This window comes from Halichoeres trimaculatus, unplaced genomic scaffold (genome assembly GCF_033239565.1).
Source record: "Halichoeres trimaculatus isolate MK-OKI-2021-1 unplaced genomic scaffold, fHalTri1.1 fHalTri1_scaffold_1, whole genome shotgun sequence".
In the NCBI taxonomy this organism is placed as follows: Eukaryota; Metazoa; Chordata; class Actinopteri; order Labriformes; family Labridae; genus Halichoeres; species Halichoeres trimaculatus.
In genome coordinates, this window is record NW_027437179.1 from 24,493,514 (window position 1) to 24,511,629 (window position 18,116).

Genomic DNA, 18,116 nt, shown 5'->3' on the forward strand with positions numbered 1-18,116 from the left:
GCCATCCATGGCGTGCCCAGCTCATAGACTGTATAAAACTCCCCAACGTCACCCGTCTGTTTCTGAAACAGAAAATGAAGCACATTGGCTATTGCAGCCATATCGGTAGTGGCAAGGGCTTTGCGTACAGCTATTGGTCACATGACCTGAGCTGTGCCTCTGATTGGGCGAGCTCACAACATTAATATCCATTGAACCGCCAAGTTATAAAAAAAGAATCACCCCAGTAATTGTGTGCTGATAGTGAAATGCGCGATTCAGACAGGAGATGTTTTTTGTACCAGGCTGTAAATAAGTTAATTTCTGCTTTGAAAACAGCTTTTTTTGGCTTGGTGTGTATGTGACTTCCGGTACCTACGCAGCCAGCCTCAAGCGGACACTCAAGAAACAGCAGATTTTAGCACTTCCGTATTGTCATATATTCTTAGACCACAGGCTGCTGCTTGACCCAGGCATGCCTCAGTTCTAAAATCCAGTTTGTTTGGTTGGTGTGACTGCTCCTTATCTTGCTCACATACACCAACACAATCCCGTGTACGCAATAAGGACATGACATTCCATTGTATTTTTATTGTATTTAACCTTAATTTAACCAGGTAAATAACCTACTGAGATCACGGTGACCGCAGCAGCACACATCATAAAAATATACATATGAGATAAATATCCGTGACATATAATCCCTGAAACCACTGACCACTGAAAAATCACAGCCTTGCTTAATCAGTTAATTCTGGGTGTTAGAGAGCGTGTTGGACCAAAACAACTTAAGATAAGGCCAAAAAGTAACTTAAGTCGTAGCCATATTATCTGTGCTCACCAATGTGCTCACTCTGAGATGGTGCTTCTTGTAAACAGACGCTTTGTGAAGACTTAAACGGGCCATCCTTTTAATGTATTACAATGTGATGACTATGTAAAAGACGAAATCCTGCTTAACTCTGCAACCAGTAGGGGATTGGCGTTGTGGGGGGCTAATCATGCTTGAGTTGAGGCATGGTTCGGATGGTCAGTGTGACAACTTCCAAAGACACAGCAGCCAAAGAGAGAAAGAAGGATTTTTCTTAGCTTTGAATTGTGTAAGGCTATTACAGGGGTACCACAGGTATGGTATCAAGCCTGAGGAAAAAACAAAACAAAACACAACAGCCCCCTTTCAAATGACAAACTATCCATATTGGATTCTTGCATTTTCTGTCCATTTGGTCTGTTGTGTATTTAAATACATTTCCAATAACTGTATGTACATGTGCTTGTACATTTTTTATTTTGGAATAGCAACACTATGCTTTATGTTTACCACAAATCTACTGCAAGGGTCACAAATACTTTCTAGTGCTTTTGTAATATGTGCAGGATGTGATTAAGCATCATCTTGCTGGTGTACGCAAGGCTTTCCTAAAAATGTCCTCGGATGGCAGCACATGTTGCTCCAGTCACAGTTGTCTATCTTAACTCAAGATGGGCCCAGAAAAAGTTGTTGTTGTTTCTGGATCATGTTTAATTTTGGTTTCCCCTTTGCATGTTCTCAGCCAATGGTTTATGGAAGTGTTGATGAGCCCATGCAATGATTTCCACCCAAGAGTTAAGTCTGTTGTGAAACGCAGTGCTGCCTGGAGGCCTGAAGATCACAGCCATCTGGTTTTGGATTTCAATCCTTCACAAGAACGCTGAGGAATATCTTTTTTAAACTGTTGACACAACTCTAGTATTTATTCCACCTGTCCTAATACTTTTGATTGGACTGTTGACATTAAATTTCCAATTAGCATGAATTTATCACGCAACGTTATATTTTGTCTGAGTTTCAATGTCTGATGTGTTGTTTTTGTACTGTTTTTAGATATTATAGGGTCGAATTAGTTGCAAGCAATCACATTTTTATCAACATTTTCTCACTGTCCTATTTTTTTTTTTTTTAAGAATTTGAGTTGTATAAGGTCAGAAACATTGGATAGGTTTGTTAAGTAACTTACTTTGCCTGCAGCCTGGCTTGTTCATTTATCAGGGAATGGGGTTAGAGATGTTGGCCAGTGAAACTGATGAGTTGGCAGCATGTTGACAAATCATTAATTCAGTTTGACAGAGATGAGTTCAATCCAGGGTAACAAATACCAACCAGCATGGATGTGAGTATTACAAAACCTCCTCAACCCCTCCCTTAAGCCTCTAAATATTTGTTGCTCTCTTTCTGTCACTTTATGGTGCCAAAAGAAACCAGACTCTGTGAGTGTTCAGGGCGGGGTTTTTGGGAATCCTTGCAGGACTGGGATTCAGGCCAGAGAAGGCCACTGCCACAGGTGCCACTCATCTGTCTTTGTATGCACAGGGTAAAGGACAGTGTCCAAATCAGAGTGCACCACAAGAGAAGAGAAGAGAAGAGAAGAGAAGAGAAGAGAAGAGAAGAGAAGAGAAGAGAAGAGAAGGGAAGGGAAGGGAAGAGGGGTTTGAAAAGCTTCAACAAATTTCCCCAGCTGAATAAAATATTTTTTTTCCTTAGCTTTTTCTTTAAAAGAAAAGTGGATCCTTGCCTTTGGCTCCTCTTAAACAATGTATCTGCAGTCTCCAGTAGTTTCAGCCTGTCCAACTCAATTTGTCCCTTGGAATAATCCTGATGTTACGTAACTCTGACCCCAGAACCCACCACCACATCTACCAGTACTAAATCCCAGAGATCACGAAAGGGATCAGACAAAAGAAGGACAGAGAGAACAATGATGACATGGGATCAAATGGCAGGGGCTGCATATGTAAAGCTGTTCAACTGGTAGACAATACAGGGTGTTTGCCCTTCCTCCTCAGAGAACACAGACTGGCTCAGGACATTTTGGCAGCAGGTCCCTGTTAGGAGAGAGAGAGATCCTAGTACTGTGAAAACAAATGTCAACACACAAACGCCTGAATGAACTTCATGTCCATTTGCCTTGTCTGTCAGCAACACAGAAATGGCACAGCCTAATTACACCAGCAGGAAATACACTGATTTCAGATAATGAACTGAGGCAGATAAGAAGATTTTCCTGCCTAATCCCAATTTCCAATCCATTGTCTTCCAAAGTTCTTCAAAGTTCAAAAATAATAGCTGGGAACTAGGACAAGTCTCTCTAAGTGTGAGCTGAAGTGCCTGAGAAAGTAAAAAAAAAAAAAAAGAATTTTTATAAAAATCGAGGGAGCAGAGATCTTCTCCAGACTTACATTGCAGAGGGTGGTATGGTGGAAGTAACTGTTCAGAGATGATGCTATAAACAGCCCTGCCGGCCTTTAAGTGAGAGAGAAAGAGAGGTAAGTTATAGCCTGTGCCAAAGGATAAGAGGACACATTCGTTCTTAATGAGAACAACTTAAAAATAGCCAGAGACCAGGGGGGAGTAGACTAGACCCTAAGGAGTTTTCAGACACTTCTCTCCATATGATCTGTGCAGACATGGGAACACTTTCCATTCTCAACACCAAGAGGGATGTATATGTGTCAGTGATCATGCACATACTCCTTGCTGGATACATAAACAACAGAACTTGTTCCTCTCTTCATTGGTGCTGTCTTTGGTGCCATTGTGGCAACGACTGAAGGATAATTATAGAATTGAAGAATAAGTAACAAAGCCTGGGGGAACACATTATAGGTGGTTTTTTCCACTATATAAATGTGCCAGTACTCTGACTTGACTTTTCAGATGGATGAACAAACACTTAAACCTCCTCTATCCACATCATTTCAATGCAGGAATTTGGGGAGCACCGTCAGTCAGTTTTGAAAGCTTTCCAAATCCAGCAGCCCTGAGGTAAGGGAGCTAGCAAGAGCTAAAGATGCTTTTCAACTGGAGTAACTTTCCAAGGAGAAGAGAGACTTTTTGAGGAGCTTTGACCATTTTGATCTCAGGAACTAGTGTCTATATTTGGGTATGGGTTACCTAAATTATCCCCTAAAACAGCCCTGCCTGTAGGGAAGTACTTTTTCAAGGCCTGCAAGCTAGACATTTCTGATTGGTGGAGCTCCTACACAGTTTTTATTTCACTGTTTGTCCACAATGACATTAGTCTACGTGACAACAGGAAAGACCATCATACATGAGAAAAAAGCAGGTTAAAATTAGCGATGAACCTCAGAGCTCAATGATACACAGTATCCAGATTGTGAAAGCTCTACGCAGAGAGGTGCACATCTAAAACATCACTGTAGCCCAGCACAGATAGTAAAGGGGCAACAACACATTTCTTTTGGGGCTTCAGAAGCAAGGCAAAAGTCTGATTCTATTTAGAATGTTCACAGGTCTCCAGGATGCAGTGTAAACACAGACAACAATGGGCCAAAGAAACCATTTAGTTCCTAGAACTCAATTTTCCTGGAGCTTCTTGCTCATACGCACCTTTATTATTAAGTGATCTCTTGTCAACCAGATATGTGGACAAATGAGTACAAAATGGTGAAATTCATCAAGTGGAGGATTGTCTTATCTAAAATTTAAACACTCAATTTTCAATCTTTCCTCTTTTTATAACAGCAAGTGGTGGATGATTGAAGCGGCCAAAACCTAAGTCATAGGTCGAAACAAATCTAATCAGATTCAGGGGCCGTTTGCACGACAACGGTTTAAGGGTGATATGCAAGAGTTTTGTTGCGTTTCAGCCTCGCGTTTACACGGAAAAAGCATTTCAGACGACCATAAAACGCAAACTTTTGAAAATGGCCTACAGAGTGGGATTTTTCTGAAACGCTGCTGACACCATTGCTGTGTAAAAAGCAAGCCGGCGTTTTCAGTTGGAAACCCTGACGTCACAATCCACTCCGTGCGAGCGCATAGACAACAGTACATTTGTTACGATCGTCGCGAACTACCATGTTGTACTTGTGCTGCTCAATCTGCTGTATCTGTTGACTGTCTTTCAACAAAATGTGCATCTGTTGCTCCACTTTCGCACTTAGTATTCCCCAATACACCAGATGATCGGCTCAACTCTACTTTGGTTAAAATCTCCAAAAAGCGGCTTCTGGACAATACAGTTATAGCACAGGCTAGAGGCCTGGCATGCTTACTACAGTGTTTTCAGTCCCTCTGTGTTTTCGTGTAAACGCAGATTTTTTTCACTGTGATTTCACTGTGTTTTAGCATTTTTAGATGAAATGTTGTCACGTAAACGGGGCCTCAGCTTTGTTTACCAAGCTTTTTCCTCTGTATGCTTTTGGATTGGTTTGATTATACTTAAAAAAACGAATAGTAAAAGACCAAAAAGGTAACAAAAATATATACGTATATAAAGTCAATATTAAATGATGTGAAAAAGGGGTGTAAAAGTTGCACACCCTTTTTTTAGGTACATCCCAGGCCAAGAGGCAGATAGGTCAGCAAAGTTGAGGTATTTACACATGCATGACTTCATCTCAACTTTCCTCCCCTAATGACATTAACCCCTCATCCAGCGTTCTCTCCATGCCATGCCTGACTCCCACAGAGCACACTCAGACCCACAGAGACCCCACAGAGCTCCTTCAGGTCTCTGTTGCATAAGACTGAAGTGAAAAGTGAGATGTCAGATATTTTGTCATGAGCCAAAGTCAACATCTCAAGCCTCCTTACTTCAAAAAACACCAAAACACATTATGAAGGTTGAAAATGTATCCTTGATCGTGATTATGGAAATGACAACAAAAGAGGTGTCTGTGAGGAGTCTGTGATTTGTAGTGTTTTTTGTTTTTTGTTTTTTTCCACGACTGCACAAACAGCTCTCCCTAATTAGCCATTTGCCTCCCATGACGAGCTGGTGTGTCAGCAGAACTTGGCCAACCTCAGAACTCCTGCAGGCATCACCACAAGCAGCAAACGTAAGCACAACCGTAGGGTCAATTGCACTGTTTACACAGACTGTGCACAGAAACTGTGCTTACATAAGGTTCAGGGAAACTGATCCATGTCTGCACAAAAAACCTGGACTGCTCAGAGCAAATGCACAGAGAGAGATCAATGATTCCTTCCAGACTTGGCTCGAGAAAACAGAAAGTAAGAAGTGTCTGTGCTTTATTCTGGACAATGGGAGGTGTGAGAGTCGTTGAGTGGGAAATTATGTGGAAGACTTGTTAGGATGACAACAGTTTCGTGTGTTTCTTTGTGAGCACAGCCTGTGTTTCAATTGACCCTGTGACCCGACTTGTCTCTCTGCTTATTGTCTTCACTGTAGATAAAAGACGATGGGTTCAGGAACCTGCTTTTGAGATTTTTTTCTTTATTGGAACAGTACCCAATCATACGGGTGCATATGAGTGAGGTATTATAAACTTTAAGATGAGCCTTTAAACTTGTATTGTATTTAACTTGTATTGTTTAAACTTGTATTTAAACTTGTTCCTTTGTAAAAAAAAAATAATTAATAAAATAAAATAAAATGTTTGTTTTTAAGCGAGAAATGTGCAGAATTTAAAAAAACTGAGCATAACAAATTCTCGATACCACTAAAACTTGGGTCAACCTCGCAATCAACTACCTCCACCTAGCAACAAAAAATAAACAATGTGGTTTTAGCATCAGACAAACTGCATGAACACCATGCTGAAAAACTTGTTTGAAACAATTGGCCTTATGTGTTGTGTTTCATGCATCATCTCCACACATGGTTAGGAATGATCAAAAAAGATATCAGATTATGAAACTGCATGAAGACGGCAAGTGACATAAGACCGCTGGCAAGTGATCATAGCTGAAACACAGTAACTGCTGCGGTTAGGGGATATTAAAAGAGCTATACTGCAAATAACTGGCACACTGGCTGTCCTGGAGCAATGATGTAAATAAAGATCAGCATTAGCTTGTGTGGCACCCAGACGAGAGTTCTGTATTTTCACAAATTTGCTTTAAAAACAGGGAAGTAAAGACTGACTTTGAATGATGACAATCTGTGGAAAATAGAATTTGAAAGTCTGCTCAGACAGATTGGAAGGCTCTGCATGAACTCAGCCTCAAAGGACAAAGTTTGTGAAGAAAACCATCATGGACATATGCCAGTAAGATGTCGCCAAAGTTTATGAAAAGAAGGCTGATGTTATTTTGGTTGAGTATTCTTTGTTCAAATTACACCAAATACATTTCATTGGGGTTGAATGAGGTGCAGCATGTTTGGCATGGATGGAGATGGTGGATACACTGTATCATGAATACCAGTTTGTTTAGAAGAACTCAAAATGAAGAGGTGATCCTCAGTCTAAACTTTTAACAACCTCTCCTTTTAACCTTTTGACACCTGACTTTTAATTTTTGAATGCAAGGGATATAGAATAGAATAGAAAAGAATAGAATAGGATAGAAACAAATAGAACTTTATTGTCATTGTAACAAGTATAACAAAATTGAAGTCACAGCAGCAATCAAGAAACAAAGGTAAGAAAGAGTATAGAAAGTGCAAAAAGGTCCATAAGAAAATATATGATGACAGCTTGTCCATCATTCTCCAGTTCAGCCAGCGTCCACCACCACAGGGTCCAGGACTGAGCTTCTTCAGTCATGCTCCATCTCTGTCTCCTAGATCCTGTTCACCCACAGCAGGTGAAGCTCTTCAAATGTGGTGCTGGTGTCTGATGTTAGCTCTGTTAGCCATGTCTGTGAATAGCATGATGCTACTCTCCCCTCTGGTATTCCCTCTGTTGCTGGGTTAGCACAGCTAGCTCGTCCATCTTATTGGAGATAGATCTTATGTTCCCAATAAAGATGGATTGAAGGACAGGTCCATGTTGTCTCTTCTTAGCTCACACCTGAGAACCAGCATGTCGTCCTCACCTCCTTCTCCTCACCTTGTAGGAAGACATCAGGCCTTACACCAGTTAGCATTGACGTGCTACAGGCTGCTAACAGCTGAGTTTGCATGTAAACAATGCAGCCATGGTTACATGTAGGATCTCCAGACAAACACGGGAGAAAAAGTAGTAAAAATATCGCTAAAGCCTCAAAAAGTTTGGTGTCCGTGACCAACAAATGAGCCACACAAAGTAATGATCCACTCCAAATACAAAGATTACAAAAAAAAAAAGAGACAAAAAAATATCAAGAAACAGACAAAGAAGAGAGAGCTGCTGCAAAAGGCAGCCATAGCCAACAGGGCAGCACCCAGCAACATTCAAATATGAAGTCAATTTAATTTTTAACCCTTTCATGTTCCATGCAACACAATAAACAAACAAACAGATAAATACATATTTTTGTATTTGTTTGTTGGTGCATAAGATTAGAAATAAAAACAAAAACAAAAACACTACTTTCAATTGTAGGGACAACCCAATTAGGTTTTACCGAATTCTTTAGATTTTCTACATATACGTGACTCAAAAAAAAAAAAAAGATCCATCAAACGGTGAGATTACAAGTTAAAGGTCTGGGAGTAATGAAATCATAGCTTGACCAGGTATTTTTTCTGGCCTGAAACCAAATTTTTGGAATATTTTTCAGTAGAAGGTAGGTCAACAAAAGGCCTTCAGCGGTAGCAGCAGAAAGAATTATCCATATGGAAAGAGAGAAAATCTTCACAGATCTGTGCATGTTTGGAATCATCTGGACACAGGGGCTGTGTCTATTGCTGGTTGTTGTACACAATGTCTTAAAAAAGGAAACTAATTGAATGGCTAACTAATCATAGTAGTGTTTTTTCAAGTTAAATTATTGTAATAGATTATGTGTTTCTTTTTTAAGCCAATCAGCTTCAGCATCAGATTTAAATGTGTCTGAGATTGACAAGTGCTTATCATTGCAACACTGCATACTGTACTGTCATTCAGGCTTACATTCTCAAGCAACTTTTTGTTGAATAAACATTTTACTTAATATATGATTCATATTAAACAAGTGGAAAAAGAAACTGCAGATTGAGTCATTGTTGATGCTTTTAATTCAGTTTTTAATTTTAATCTTTTATGTAATAAGAAGCTGTGTATTTTCATCACTCATTAAAAAAAATATGAGCCGCATATATTTGAATCTTTCATTTTGTTTTATGTATGAATGGATGTTTGAATGTGTGTCTATGTTTGCATAAATGTACTTTGTCCACTGGTTACAGATTTCTCAATTATTAACTTATTCCAACAAACATAGAGCTTCATTATGTCGTCTCAGAATCTGAACATGTAGCGTTTTTCCGCTGGTTGTTTATAAGATGAGAGAAGCTAAAAGAAATATTAATGATCAATAACTTACTAGATACATCAAGCTAAAAAGCTTTTTGTACCTGTGCAGTAGACCTAATGGTGCAGGTGTCACAAGATAGTGTGTGTCTCTGGGCTTCTCAGGCCCTGAGTGATTTATTTATTCATCCAGACTGCTTCACTTTGTGCAATGAGACGCAGGAGTGCTGTAATCCAACACCTGGCAACCTCTGATGTGTGATGGCCCCGTGGACTCAGCGAGCTACTTTACACCACAGAGAACCTCACGCGATCAATGCAGATGCATAGTACTACAGTTTGAGCTCTGTGTTTGTGCTCTGTGACAGAAAGATGAAATGAGTTCAGAGGGATAGTAAGACTGTCCCTGTGGAGTTTTTGAGTCCCCTGAGAGAAATGGTAAGAATAGAGTAAAATGATCTCATCTCACTCTGACCCCAGAGGAAAACGTTCCAGCACGTGTGACAGACGAGAAGACCAAGAGGATTTGATGAACATGCTGATAAGTGGGGCATAAGTGGTGTCAATGAATGATCCTGGAACTGGATGTATATTACAAAAGCAATGAATCAAGGTCATAGCCCAAAGTAAACTGGAGCAAATGAAGCAGGAAAAATACTCAGTGGACTTGGTGCTCTGTCAACAGAGGCATGAGTCACTCCTTCCAGGATGTCTGATTTTTCAGAAGCTTTGGAAACTGTGCTTTTATTTTGCACTGATAAGAACAACCACTAAATACAATAAAGATAATCAACAAAACACCCCTTCACTAAAGTCCTGAATATACTGCTTACTGATTCTTTGCAACAGTTGTTCAGGTATTGAAGAGCAGCAAAAATAAACATCAGCCACCCATTCTAAATGTTTTTTTTTACTTTTCTTCCACCAAACATGTGCGGCAAGTTGGTACAATTGGACAAAGTCACAAGATCAAACATAAAGCAAAGGGATGGGTTACATTTGTGCCATCTGTTTCACAAATCTTGCAGGAGAGACTGACTGACTGATGTACTGAGATCCATGGATATTTCTACACAGTTTGCTTTTAAAACTTGAAATAGTAGAACCAAAAGACCAAAATCATGCTCATGAACTCTTTTTCTTTTACTGTGTTTTATTGGATTATGTTTTACTGTCTGCTGCAGCACTGCAAGTTCAGTGTCTGGACCTCTTTGGCAAACTCAGCAGGACATAACCTACCCTGCCCTCTCTGTCTTTACCTGGCTCAAGTCTGATCTGTGTAAACATCAGGCAGAGCCACTGAATACACAACATTAGGTCTGCATAAACACTCTCAGGGTGGTGGATGATTGGTAGCCTTGCATAGATGTGGTCGCTTCAGCTGGTGTCTGGAAAACCTCATCTCTGCTGAGCTGACAGGACTACAACACTTAATATCACCTGGCAGAGGGCAAACCCCAAACGATGTCAGTGACTCCCTGTTGGCCACAGGTGTTACGCAGATGACACCCTTCTCGCTGTGAATCCCTGAAACATCAGAAGAGGAGTATCATCAGGCTTTGGCTGGACCCGGTTGCCTATCATCACAAGACTTAGAGGAATTATAAAACGTTTATCTTTGTTCTGCAGCACTGTGAAGGCTTTGAATGTAATTTTCTTTTCCCTGAAGTCAGTGCTGAGTAAGACTCATCTCTTTACTGGCTCACAGAGATGCACACACGCAATCTGCCAACACCCTTATTATGTACTGTCCTGACCAAAAGAAACAACCATAAGAAGAACATGTTGGTCCGGGGGTCACAGCTGAAGAAACCCCTCACACATTGCAACAGCACTTCATGCCAGCACACTTCGAGGGTCATTCCCGTGCTATAAATAAAAACTCACTGTGGCGCTGGTCAATGGAAATTCCTACCCTCATATAGAAGTATGAGTACTGAAAGTCCCCCCACAGTAGAGAGTTTGTGCCGCTATGGGATGTGTCATACAGGATCACATTCCACTTCTTTCCATCAACAAAAAAGGGAGGAAGAGAGGAGAGCACAGACAGCCACACAGGTGCTTTTAACCAAAGGGAAGCTTTGTATTTGCGCACTGACATGGCCGAGTGAGTGATGGATGCTAGCAGATCAGCTGTTTCATTGGATGGCTAACTCAAAAGAGACCAAATTATTTGGTGTAGCCTCAACTTTTCAGGTATCTCTTAGCTACCTGCACAGGATAGCTGATACGGTATACTGTGGCTGTTTTTAACAAAATCCCTGTTTGTACCAGAAATATACAAAAATGCTTTCTGGGTTAGTTCAGGGCATCAATAAACACTTCAAAACTAAAAAGCTCTGCATTTATAGTGTTCCGTTTATTCTTTGGTTAATCAGTTGCCAACTGTTTTCTTTCACCCAAGGAGTAAATACACTCTTTTTCTTCTGGACCTGAACGTAATACTTTCTATTTGACGCTGAAACAACAGGAGAATAAAAGCTGTAGCTGAACTGCAAACAACACTTAACTGAACCTTTCACGTCACTGTTCCTTTCTGGAAGAAAACATCTGAGCTGATCTCTAATTCTATAATCCTAAAGAGACTGAACCCCCCCTGTAGTTTTCCGCATTGGTTACATGCTGGTAAATTTCAGGCATGTTTCCAGGATACAGGCCTCAGAAAGAACTGCACTCTCCTGAAAAGCAGGCTAGCATAAGGTCCTCTAAGGAAAATGAAAGGAAAAGCAAAATGAAACAGGGAGTTGTGCATAATTCTGAATTTTGTGGCGGTCTGGGAATGAAAGACAAAAATGTTTGGAGAAACACCAAGCTCATTCATGTATTCTAATTGACCACGAAGCCCACAATGTGGACCCTGTGATACATTTTACGACCTGAGGTCCTGATAAAAGTCAGACCAAAAAATGGGTCATGATCAAATGGTTAAGTAACAATGAACATACGACATGGTCAAATATAGCACAGGAAAAAACTTCTCAGCGGAGCAGGGCAACCAAAGAGAAAAGGAGAGAAGGAAAGAAGAGGCAGGAGCAATGATTGGCCTAGGGCTGAAAGTAGCTTGCACGCTAACAGAAAAGGACAAGCTACAAAACCAGCTTAATTTCTTTTTTCAGCAAGAGAAAAGCCAATCCATTTCCACAGTGTTGTTTCTCACATGAGGATGTCACATCATTTCTTGATTTGAAGTAATCAGTTTTATGCTAGATAAACGAAGCCGAAAGATAAGGTCAGAGAAGGATTGACATGCTTCTTATTTAGCTGAGCAAAGTTTGTAAAGTCTTGGCAAAAACTTCTGGTGATACTCCAAACCAGAGAAGAACAATTCAAGTAGCCAGCCTTTTAGTGTCACTGCCTTTTCTTCACAAGACAGTTGAGACTGGAACAGGTATGCTCTCCTGACTTCAGGGAATCAGACTGGCCTTTCGTGTGTTTGGCAGCAGGCTTGTAACCAACACAGAGGAGACCTCAGTTTGCACTCAATGGCAGAAAGTTTAAAGGTAAACGAGATCTGGTTCTTTATGTGCGCCTGTCTCCCACTTTCTCTAACTTCCTCTGACTCTGGGGCGTCATTCATCCTGTTTCCTTCCTAAGTTCAATGGCCTTCTCTGCTCTTTTTTTGCCCAGTTCACTGAGGGCTATAGAAGTGCAGTCTTAGGACTGAAAAGAGGAAGTGCACTTGGGAGTGGGCTGGTTAAATACAGGAAGTGGGCCTATTTTATCTGTGTAGCACAACAAAACTCTTATCCTGTTCAGTTTCTGCTGTGCTGACGTACAAACTACATAACTGCTGAGTCCGGTGCCCGTAAGACTTCTATATTGCAACACTGGACAACCACAAGCTGTGTTTGAGCACCAAAGACCTGTTAAACAGAAGAGATCTTGGCTTTCTTTCCAAAATGCACAAATCCTGTTGATTTCAAAGAGTTTAAATCTTCTTCTTTTTGTCCAGATCCCAGCTCTTTTCATGGTCTGTCATGTGGCTTCTTACTGAAGCACTTACCTGGAGCTAAACTGCTGTTAAGATGTTAAATCACACCTGTGCTTTACCTGCTAAGACTTGTCAAAGAGGTCTGCAGAAAGAGAGACTGAGGCTGTCTGAATATTTGCTAGTTCACTCATTTCACCAACAATAAAGAACAACCACCCAGACCACTGTCAACCAGCTTCAATATTTAAACAAAAAAATCACAGTCCGATTCATGACACGTGCATACCAGCCAATTTTCTTCTGAGCACCTTGTGTTTATTAGAAAATCAGAGTAATTCTAATTTGATAGGTGCGCCTGCAGCCTGTGATCAGCATAGTATGATTAAATTAACAAAAAAATATATGACATTTTAATATGCACATTGACATATTATTAATTGTGAGACAAGTATTTATTTTACGATTCAATATCTTAAGTATGATTACGGTGAAGGGCGTCAAGTTCATGGTTATTTATTACATGTGTTCAATTTACAGTTTTATTACTTAATTCTATTCAAGGGTTTTTTTCTTTTTTTTCTGAAAGTAATTTAGATGTGTCATGCATTTAGTTCAAAGGGTATGTGTTTACATTTTCTGAGACAGTTGGTCGTCATAATTGTGCCATGGTCTGTTTTTGTTCATAGTTAAGAATAAATTCAAGCAAGTACATATAGCTTAATGCCAGATTTCTGCATCAAATGCTCATAAGCACAATTTAAACAGGTTTATGCATATGAACTGTTGGTGAATGAAGCCCAGTGTCCACACATCATACAGCCGAAGGTTATAACAGTAAAAAAAGAAAGATAAAATTTACTCCTCTTTATAATGAACAGGGTTTCTCATCTTTACTGTACTGATAATCCAGGTACAAATGTGTTAAAACACAAAAACAAGTCAGCAGTGCAGAAAGTGATGTTCAGCCTCAGGTCACTTATAACAAACAAAAACATTCCTAACAGACCTAAAAAGCTGTCTTGAGAAACTCCTTAAAACAATTAAGGTAAAACAGTAAAACACACAAATAAACCCTGTCATCTCATAATTTCTGTCTGACCACAATGCGTCAAAACTGTGTAAATCTGGTGCGATGGACGTGAATCACACACCCTGCCACTGTGTTTTTTAACCCACAGGATTTGTTAGACAAAACCAGGTGACGCAGTGACTAAAGACCAGCTCATTTGACTTGATCCTCAGTCCTCAGTCCTCAGTGCAATAATCAGAATAAATTATGGGCCACAGAACCACAAAACATGCATTTTCTTTTATCTCTTGCTCGTTTGTTTTTTAAAAAAACATGGTCTTGGAAATCTGACAGAGTTTCGCAAGAACTGCTGGCAACATCTCACAGTTCGTTACATAATAACACAACAGCTACATGTGACGAGTTATTGTTTGATTTACAGGGAGAAGTTTTTACAAAAGTTATCTAACAGCATATTCTACTAAAAACCAGCATGTAAGCTAATGATTAAAAAACAATATCCTGGTTACCATCAAATATTAATCAAAGAAGGGACATCCATTTTTTTCACTCTTCAGCAGATACATCATGATGAAAGTTATGGATAATACATCCTTTAAAAATGGAATGCATTGAGAGCTACAGAGGAAAAAATACTCCTTGTCATGAATATTCAATAACTTTTTAATTTAAAAACACGAGATGAGAAAATCAAGACAAAGATGTTAAAAGATGTTAACAATTCATGGACACATTTCAAGCCCAAACAAAACCTTCAACCATCTACTTCACAAAAACAAAACAAACAGAATAGATGAGTCACGTGGTATGTTCAGGGTGCACTGGGTTCACTCTTCCTGGGGAAAGGTGTGTATAAATAAACCATGCAGTGGTTCTTAACTGGTTGGCTTTCCCTGTCAATGAAAAGGTCAGGGAACTCATAAAATACTCAAAGATGAGCTGTGATTAATAGATGGAACTTAAAATATTTTGTTGAAGTGAAGGGTCAAAACATACAAACACACATTGTGAATGCAGAGCAGGCAGAGCTTTCTCTAGGAAATAAATGATTAGCTTGTGGTCAAAGGTGGTGTATGTAATGTATGTATTTTTAATCTTACTTTTACTTTGAAATTGTCCATTGAGAAGTAGTGTACATATGTGTTTCTTGCACAAAATTTGTACTGCAAGTTGTGATTTTTTTTCAAATTAAGAACTTTCTCTTGAACGAAGTCAATTTTTTTGTCAAAAGCTTGTACAATCTCAAGAAGTCATGTTAAAATGTGTTATATAGAGGGAGAGAAAAGTGAACAAAGAGGCACTGAGTGAAGTATGGGTGTAGGGTTTCTGCTGACAAGGAATGCAAAACACACATTTTGTGTGAATGGACACATGACACTGGTATCTGTTTAACATTTTCCCCTTACAGTTTTTGTGTATCTATTTTAGAGTCCCTTGTTTTTCTTTTTGGCTGTGCACTCACCACATTACTGCATGTCATATACAACTTTAGCTAGACCCAGAGTCGTCCTGTATTTGGACTCGTCACATGTATTTGAGAACATGTTGCTACACATCCAAAGGAGCCCTCCTGTAGCAATGTGTTGTGTGAAATCCCCAACACCTGTGAAGGTTATACCCACCATGACGTCACAATAGTCCCTGGAGTCACATGACTGTCATCTGAGTGAAGTTGTGTAAAACTGAGGATGCCTTTCACAAACAAGAAGATGACAGCTTAAGAAAACAAAGGGTAGTGTGTTTACATGGGTGAGTCGCCGCCAAGCAAGACATAATAATAATATAAACCAGGAAGTCATATTTTGGAGCCTATTGACAAGAGCACATTGTGTCAGGGACTCTGAAGTCTTTGTTATCATTTTTTAAAATGTTGCCACAGGTTAGAGAAAATACTATTAACAAGGCAGATATAAACTTAGAGCTTTTGTACGCAACACATCTTTTCCAGGATAACCCCATGCTGTGTTCAAGCGCACTAGCTGAAGAGGCCAAAGCATTAACCAGTACTTGACTACATATTTTCTACTTTCTGTGCTGCTCTTGTACCATTTTAAATAAGACTGTACTGCACAACAACACGAGTCTTACTAAGAAAAGGCCTTTGCGTAATAATAGACCAGAATGGAATATCTGACAGGTAACTGTTTTCTTTGAAATCAAAATAGGACTAAGCTGCCTCACAGGTACATAGATTTTTTTCTGCAAGAAGCAAGAAACAATTTCACAAATAAGATCATTTGTGACCACTGCTTAGTAGTGATGCCTGCCCAAGGCTGACCTATAAATAACCAAACAAGCTCGACACGCTACATGATGGGATCTGTTTGGAGTTTCAAAAGTATGATGTCCAATAAATGATTTACTTCAGTTTTAACATACATTAATTATATTGTGAAGAACCAACATTAGTTGTATATTCATTTTTTTCATTTTTTGCCTGTTATAATCTAAGTAAACATACCTCTATAAAAGATGTGTTTTAAGTGTTTACATATGTATTTATACACTGAGGGTGAACACCCAGGATTTTAAAACTAGAAAATGATCATTTAGAATGTCAGTTTCATCTTTAAATAATCTTTTCCATGAAAAGCTTTAACACTTTTGAGATTTTGAATTTTGGTATGTGATTTAAGATATATGCAAGTTTGGTACTTCATCCATTTGAAAAATTAAATTGCAAATTATCATTATTTTTTTTAATCTTTTGTTTTTTTTTGCTTTGATGGAAAAGTAGGCTACATTTGCATTTGAAAGCAATGTGTCCAGTCTATTTGAACCACCTGAACTAACATATAAAGTGCCCTGAGATGAACTGCAGGCCTGTTCTCCAAGTCCATTTATTTATTGTACGATATCGCCCCCTGGCGAAAGTGTGAATTAACTGCATTCATTGTAGTGGGAGATAATCTAAATAGTGCAAATGTTTTCAGAGCTGAGCTTTGTCTGTTGTTGTTGTTGTCTGCACATTGAAGTTGAGTTATCATTCTCTTTAGGGTTTGAATATTACTGCATAAGGGTGCTCTGATGCCTTCTGAAGGATTAGCCTGCTTCTAGTTGACAGAAGTTCTCTGAAACGTCCCCAGCAACGTGTCTTTGATGGAAATAATTTGGGTAGATGAAAATTTCCTTTAAAGCGTGTCCTGTACTATGCATGTTAAGACAATGAGACTATCAGAAATTCTCAGCATCCACAAATGCCATTGAAAAAAAAATCGAAAAGTGCTCCCAGCTGCTGCCGAAACCCGGGATCGAACCAGGGACCTTTAGATCTTCAGTCTAACGCTCTCCCAACTGAGCTATTTCGGCGCGCATACGACACGTGGCAGTAAAAAGGTTGTTCACACGTACCTCAAATCGTCATTTAAAGTAGAGTGACGAGTTCGAGACCGGTCTGAGAACTTTCTTCTGCCATTAAAACAAGAGGGTGAATGATTTACCACACACAGTAGCAACACTGTTGGAAAACTGGACAGGATGGGAAAACTGTCGCAACTCACCGTGTGTAGTGGTTGTAGGTTGTCTAGTTTCAGTCAACTTTTCAACACAAGATGGCGCCGTTTGTGACCGTTGAACCTACTTCTCTCAAGTTGCGATTATCACTTGAAAACGGCAGTAAAATATCAGATAGAGTCTTCAAAAGGTCCTAACAAGGTTACAACACAAAAAATAACTCTCCATTTTGTATATTTGGCCTCCGTGATCTCGTCGTTTTTGTAGTAGTCTTGCCATATCTCTAACAGACCGTTCAGCTTCCTTTTTATGTTCCTGTGGTCATTTGAAGGTAAGATGTAAGACACTGTGTAACTGCTTACAAAATCACTTGTTATTGATCACCTGTGTAGTCACACTTCATCTATTGCCAGTTATTCCACCATGTTGAAGTCTTTATTTACTTGAATCCCAGCAATAGGTATCTATTGCAAATGGATAAATGATAGCCCCTGCACAAATTGAAACTAGCAAGCAATGAAAGAGCTGTCAAAGTGCTGCTTTCTCCCATCCATTACTGAAATCACACACTCGCCAAAACATTTATCAGAGTCGCCGTCGGTT

At 39.5% G+C, this 18,116-nt stretch overlaps 1 non-coding gene across 1 annotated transcript; it reads right to left on the reverse strand.

The window, feature by feature from the left end:
- Nucleotides 1-17,296: 17,296 nt before the first annotated feature.
- Nucleotides 17,297-17,369, reverse strand: trnaf-gaa (transfer RNA phenylalanine (anticodon GAA)). The gene has a single exon. It is a non-coding gene; the product is annotated as a tRNA-Phe (tRNA).
- Nucleotides 17,370-18,116: the final 747 nt, after the last annotated feature.